This window comes from Dipodomys merriami, unplaced genomic scaffold, assembly GCF_024711535.1.
Source record: "Dipodomys merriami isolate MVZ:Mamm:240054 unplaced genomic scaffold, mDipMer1.0.p SCAF_4, whole genome shotgun sequence".
In the NCBI taxonomy this organism is placed as follows: Eukaryota; Metazoa; Chordata; class Mammalia; order Rodentia; family Heteromyidae; genus Dipodomys; species Dipodomys merriami.
This window is the reverse complement of record NW_027205603.1, coordinates 27922565-27928564: the sequence shown is the minus strand read 5'-3', so window position 1 is coordinate 27928564 and position 6000 is coordinate 27922565. Positions and strand designations below refer to the sequence as shown.

The 6000-nt window shown below is 38.6% G+C and overlaps 1 pseudogene; it reads left to right on the top strand.

Annotated features, from left to right (window-relative positions):
- Window positions 1-3062: 3062 nt before the first annotated feature.
- Window positions 3063-4129, top strand: LOC138806230 (ornithine transcarbamylase, mitochondrial pseudogene; annotated as a pseudogene).
- The last annotated feature ends 1871 nt before the right edge of the window (window positions 4130-6000 follow it).

Below are 6000 nucleotides of genomic sequence, written 5' to 3'. Positions count from 1 at the left end.
TAATTTTTAGGTTAGGTGTTAGGGTTTTTAATTTTTAGGTTCGGTGTTAGGGTTTTTTGACCACTGGACAGAGCAATATATGTATACAATACATCTTGACCTGTAGTCCAGGTGTTGGGGTAGGGGTCTGGGTCAAGATCTGGGGGTTCCCACCAGCTCTGGTCTCCCTTGAGGGGAGGGGGGATATTTGTCCACTGCGGTGTACTTACCCTGGAGCTAGTTGGGAACTCTCCAGCTGTTGTTTCTGTATGATGTAGGTCTCTGGGTGCCGCTGTAATCTGCGTTGGGTTGAGATGCTTGTGGGCTGGCCCAGGTGATAGCAGCTCAGCATCAGTGTTTCTCCTATCTCAGCCTCTGTTGCTGCTGTCCAGGTTGGCTCTGCAGGCTGCACTGGCCTGTGGCCGAGGGGTGGGAGACGGGTCTCTGCATGTTCTGAGCACTGAGGTTTGTCTCAGCTCGTGCTCTCGGGATCAGCACTAGTACCTTGAGGGTCTTCTGCACTGGCATCTGCAGGAAGACCCCTGTAGTTCTGGGGTTCCCCATGCGGGGCCGTGGGGCTGAGTGGCTTTGGTGGGATGGAGCCCCTCTGCTCCAAGGGTGAGGGGTGAGAGGTGTGCAGGATCCTGGCTACAAGGTTTCTCTGTTCATGATCAGCAGGTCCAGCACCAGTACCTCAGGCGTCTTCTGCACAGGCAATCTGCAGACGACCCCCTGAGTCTCTGGGCTCTCTGGCAGCCCCCGCAGGGTGGAGCTGGCCATGGCTTGGTGCATTGCTGCATAGACAGCAAGGGTTGGGGGAAGGGTCTTTCAGCTTTTCTGTTCTGAAATTCTTCCTTTTCTTAATTTTTTTCCACCTCCTGTTTTTCTCTGGGTGTTCATCTTTTTGTTGTTGTTCGTCTCTTGGAGAAATTAAGCATTGGAACTCGAACTCTCTTTTTGGTTGGAGAGAGCTGTGGTGTTTTCCTACTGTCCCATCGCCATTTTGGTCCCCCTCTCTTCTATGTATCTTTTACAGATATTTTTTCATGATTTTCATTGCACTTATACAAAACTTTGTATGTAATGTATAATCATATTTTTAAGCTTATAACAAATGTTTTTCTTAAAAAACAAAATGTTTCTCAGAAATACAGAATATATGACAGAAAAAAATGCAGCAATTGTGAAAACAACAAGCACTTCAAAATGAATAGGAAAATGTCTAATAAGGATATAAAAGAAAGCTACTAACAATATAGGTTGAAAATTTCTTATCTGGAAGTCTTGATAGCAAAAGTTTTTCAGAAATAAGAATTTGTGATTAGGGATTGAGTTTTGGAATATTTGTAAATAAACATTAAAATTTCTTGGGATATGACTTTAATCCAAACATGAAATCTATTTACATTTTTTTAAAATTTTCCTTTGGTAGTTGTACAAAGGAGTTGCTGTTCAACAGAGCAGTTTATGAATACGGTACCTCTTGATCAATGTCATCCCTTTTAACATTCTCACCTACTGCTGCCACCCCACCTCTTCCTTCACTTACCTTAATTTTTAGGTTAGGTGTTAATTTTTTTGCCACTTAACAGAGCAATTTATGTATACAATGCATCTTGATCTGTGTCATTCCTTCAATTTCCCCTCCCTCCCCCTGCATATCCACTCTTTCCCTTATTTCAAATTTCTCAGTTCTGTGGCATACACAATGCATTCTTGCCTTCATTCTACTCATTTCTCCCCATTCATTCTTGATCTCACCTTGTGAGACCCATATCTCCAGTTAACTGCCAAAAAAGCTGAAAGTGAAGCTGTGGCTCAAGTGGTAGTGCTCTAGCCCTGTGCAAATAAAGCCCAAAAACAGTGCCCAGGCCTTGAGTTCACAGAACCAACACACACACACACACACACACACACACACACACACACACACACACACACACACACACACACACCACTAGTTATAATAAAAGGCCACTTTATAATAGATTAAAAGATAAACTACATTGAAAAAGCATTTGGAGCAAAACCAATGGTTACTGCATATACATGAAGAAGTGCCAATCAAATATGAAAATAAAGTGAGAAAATGAACAAAAGAACATCAGAGAGCAATAAATAAATAAAACAAATGCTCATTCTAACTAGCTGTGAAGGAAATATGAATTTAAAACTCATAAAAATTAATGATTCACATAGATTAATTAATGGGAAGGTGGCTCAGTGGTAGAGCACTTGCCTTGCATGTCTGAGGCCCTGGGTTTGATTCCTCAGCACCACATAAGCAAAAAAGAAAAAAGCCAGAAGTGGCACTGTGGCTCAAGTGGTAGAGTGCTAGCCTTGAGCTGAAGAGTCCCAGGCCCAGAGTTCAGGCCCCATGACCGGACCAAAAAAAATTTTTTTTAAATAAAAAAAAGAATAATTTAGAGTCCACTATCTATTACAAAGGAAAGAGGACTCTCAGCCCTTGGGAGATACTTTGGCATGTTCTAAGCATGTATGTGTTTTAAGACCCACATGTTCTAACTCGGAGCCCATGTGGACAAAGAAAATATACCAAAAGTATTATTTGTAATATTTGTAAGCAATCTAAATGTCCAATAGTAAAGTGCATCATTTAGTATGGCATATTCATTTGTTGATTTTGAATCAGAGACTCTGGTCTCAACACTGGTAAATCCCCAAAATAGATGAATAAAAGCTGTATTATAGAAGTAGGGCTATACATGACATCTTTACTACTAGTTACTTTTGAGATAGAAAGCATGGAGTACATTTCAGGCAAGCTACCTCAGTGTCAATCGTATAGATAAAAACATGCTTAAATGCTTCTCCTATTTTAAAAATTCTTTCTTTCTGAATATACATACTCATTAAGCAATCATTGCAATGTTTTATTCAACTACTTGCCTCCATTTCATTGACACTAAAATGCTATGATGCTACATCAAATCTACTTGGGAAAAAAAGAATCATCTTAGAGAATACAAATCTTTAGGCAAAATTTTTTGCTTGCATTTTTCTTTGTAAACTTATTCCCCAAAGGACACTCTCCCAACATATGATCCAAGAATTTATTTTTCATGAGGATCCTGTTGAACAATGCAGCTCCTAGACATGGTCACCATTTCATGGTTCGAAATTTTTGGTGTGGGAAGGCACTACAAAATGAAGTCCAGTTGAAGGGTCGTGACCTCCTAACTCTAAAGGACTTCACAGGAGAAGAAATTAAATGTCTGCTATGTCTATCTGCCGATCTGAAATTTAGGATTAAACAGAAAGGAGAATATTTGCCTTTGTTGCAAGGAAAGTCCTTAGGCATGATTTTTGAGAAAAGAAGCACTCGAACAATATCCACAGAAACAGGCTTTGCACTGCTGGGAGGCCACCCTTGTTTTCTTACCAAGCAAGCCATTCATTTGGGTGTGAATAAAAGTCTCAAGGACACTGCCCGTGTGTTTTGTCTGGCATGACAGATGCAGTATTGGCTCGAGTGTATAAACAATCAGATCTGGACACTGTGGCTAAAGAAGCATCCATTCCAATTTTCAATGGACTGTCGATCCTGAATCATCCTATCAAGATCCTGGCTGATTACCTTACACTCCAGGAACACTTCGGCTTTCTCAAAGGTCTTACCCACAGCTGGATAAGGGATGGAAACAACATCCTTCACTCCATCATGATGAGTGCAGCAATATTTGGGATGTACCTTCAAGCAGCTATTCTAAAGGGTTATGAGCCGGATCCTAATATAACCAAGCTGGCAGAGCAGTACGCTAAGGAGAATGGTACCAAACTGTTGATGACAAATGATCCATTGGAAGGAGCGAATGGAGCCAATGTACTAATTACAGACACTTGGATAAGCATGGGACAAGAAGAAGAGAAGAAAAAGCGGCTCGAGGCTTTCCAAGGTTAACAGGTTACAATGAAGACTGCTAAAGTTGCTGTCCCTACCTGGACATTTTTACACTGCTTGCCCAGAAAGCCAGAAGAAGTAGATGACGAGGTGTTTTATTCTCCATGATCATTAGTGTTCCCAGAAGCAGAAAACAGAAAATGGACAATCATGGCTGTCATGGTGTCTCTGCTGACAGATTACTCACCTATGATCCAGAAGCCAAAGTTTTGATGCTGTGATGTTCATCGAGAGAAAACAATGTTCTTCAGTATCACAGTGAATCAAGTTTATGGGAAAAAGAGAATTTCCTCTCTGAATAAATCTCTAATATATTCTATGGAAAAAAAGAATTTATTCTTCCTGAAATTCTAATATTTTCCTGGCATAAAAAATGAAGGTGTAAGTAGGCAATTCAATAGTCTGCAATACCTAATTTGTTGTTTTAAGAAATCAATACTTTTGTAAAGTTCATTTCCAACATAGTATCTTGTGAGTCTCATAGTTACAGTGGGTCATCCTATGTCCTTATTTCAGCATTTTGGTATTCCCCTTCCCCTTCCCAAATTAGATAAATATATATACTAGATGCAGGGTACCAAAATCAAATACACATTACAACTTTGGGGTAGAGAGGAGGAGTGGGATAGCTGGGGGAGGAAAGAGATTGTAGAAGAAAAATAAAGGAGGGGGTAATAATGCTCAACAAGAAATGTCTCATTGCCTTACTCATGTAACTGTAACCCCTCTGTACAGCAACTTTACAATCAAATAAAGTAAGAAGATTAAAAAATAAATAAAAAAATAAAAACTCCCCAAACCCACAAAAAAGAAATCAATATTTTTTAAAGATATCAATATTTTTAAACTAACAATATACTGTCCTAGAAAATATCACATATTTAAAACATCTCTAAGAAATATTTAAAGATATATCAACTTATAATTTGTGGACATAGTTTTATTTGGTAAGAAAAAAAATTACATGAATAAAAAAGAAAATTCTGAACCGCTAGTACTTGTGCTAGATATGCCTAGAGTTACATAACAACCAGAGAGAACAGGTAACAGCAACCTGAAGAGAATTTTCCCCACATGATGCCAGTCACTTGGAAGTGCTAAGAATATTCTTGTCACCATATATTTGCCTAAACTTTCATACCTTACCCTCAATTTGATCTAGTTGAAGATGATCTGGGAGCTTAATTCCATAAGAAATCACTGATTTAACAAAAATAGAAATAAGAATTGCTGTCAATAATTTTAAATAATCAGATACACACACACACACACACACACACACACACACACACACACACACACACACACACACACACACACACCTCTGTGACTTGGGAAACCTATGAGCTATGTTCATCTCATCACAGAATAAGTTTGTGAGCAGAGGCAAATACTCCCCTGGTCTTGATCTTCCTGCAGACATACACAATTCACAAATGTAATGTTCTTAATCCTGACAATGGCCTTATTAAGTGGCTACATTCAAAAGCATATGCTACTGATGAACACAGAAATTTGGTAGTTAAATAATTGATGTGAGGCTACATTCCCAAGATGATGCAAGAACTCAAGCTTTGCTGTTTTGACAACAGAGGTATTCAAGCATTTTGTCTCACATTTTAAAAAACATGTTGAGTCCCCAAAAGCTTTTGTTTATGTGGGTCAGCACTATTAATGCTCACAATATATGAAAAAGAAACAGAATTTAAGAAACTTTGCTGATTTAATTTTAACATAAATTACTTTAGTCTCAACAATAATAAACAAACCTATTGCATAATACCAGTATTTTTAAAGAGAAGTCACTGTTTTCCAGGATGAAAAATGAGTGAGAAGAGCAGCCTTGTCTTAGATTGGTGCAAATCTCTTTAATGCCGGGTTTAGTAGATCACAGCTAGGATCATATTTGCTTCTGCATTCGATCGTTTGCAGTATGTTGTCTTGCTTGAAGTATATGAAGAATGAAGCATTGAGACATACAGACCTTATTAGTTTTTAATATTGCTTTCCTTTAAGGTGAATTCATGCACCACAGGCTGAGCATCTGTATAGGAAAAGTACAGAAAGAAAATATGATGAAAAGAAAAGAAAAGAAAGAA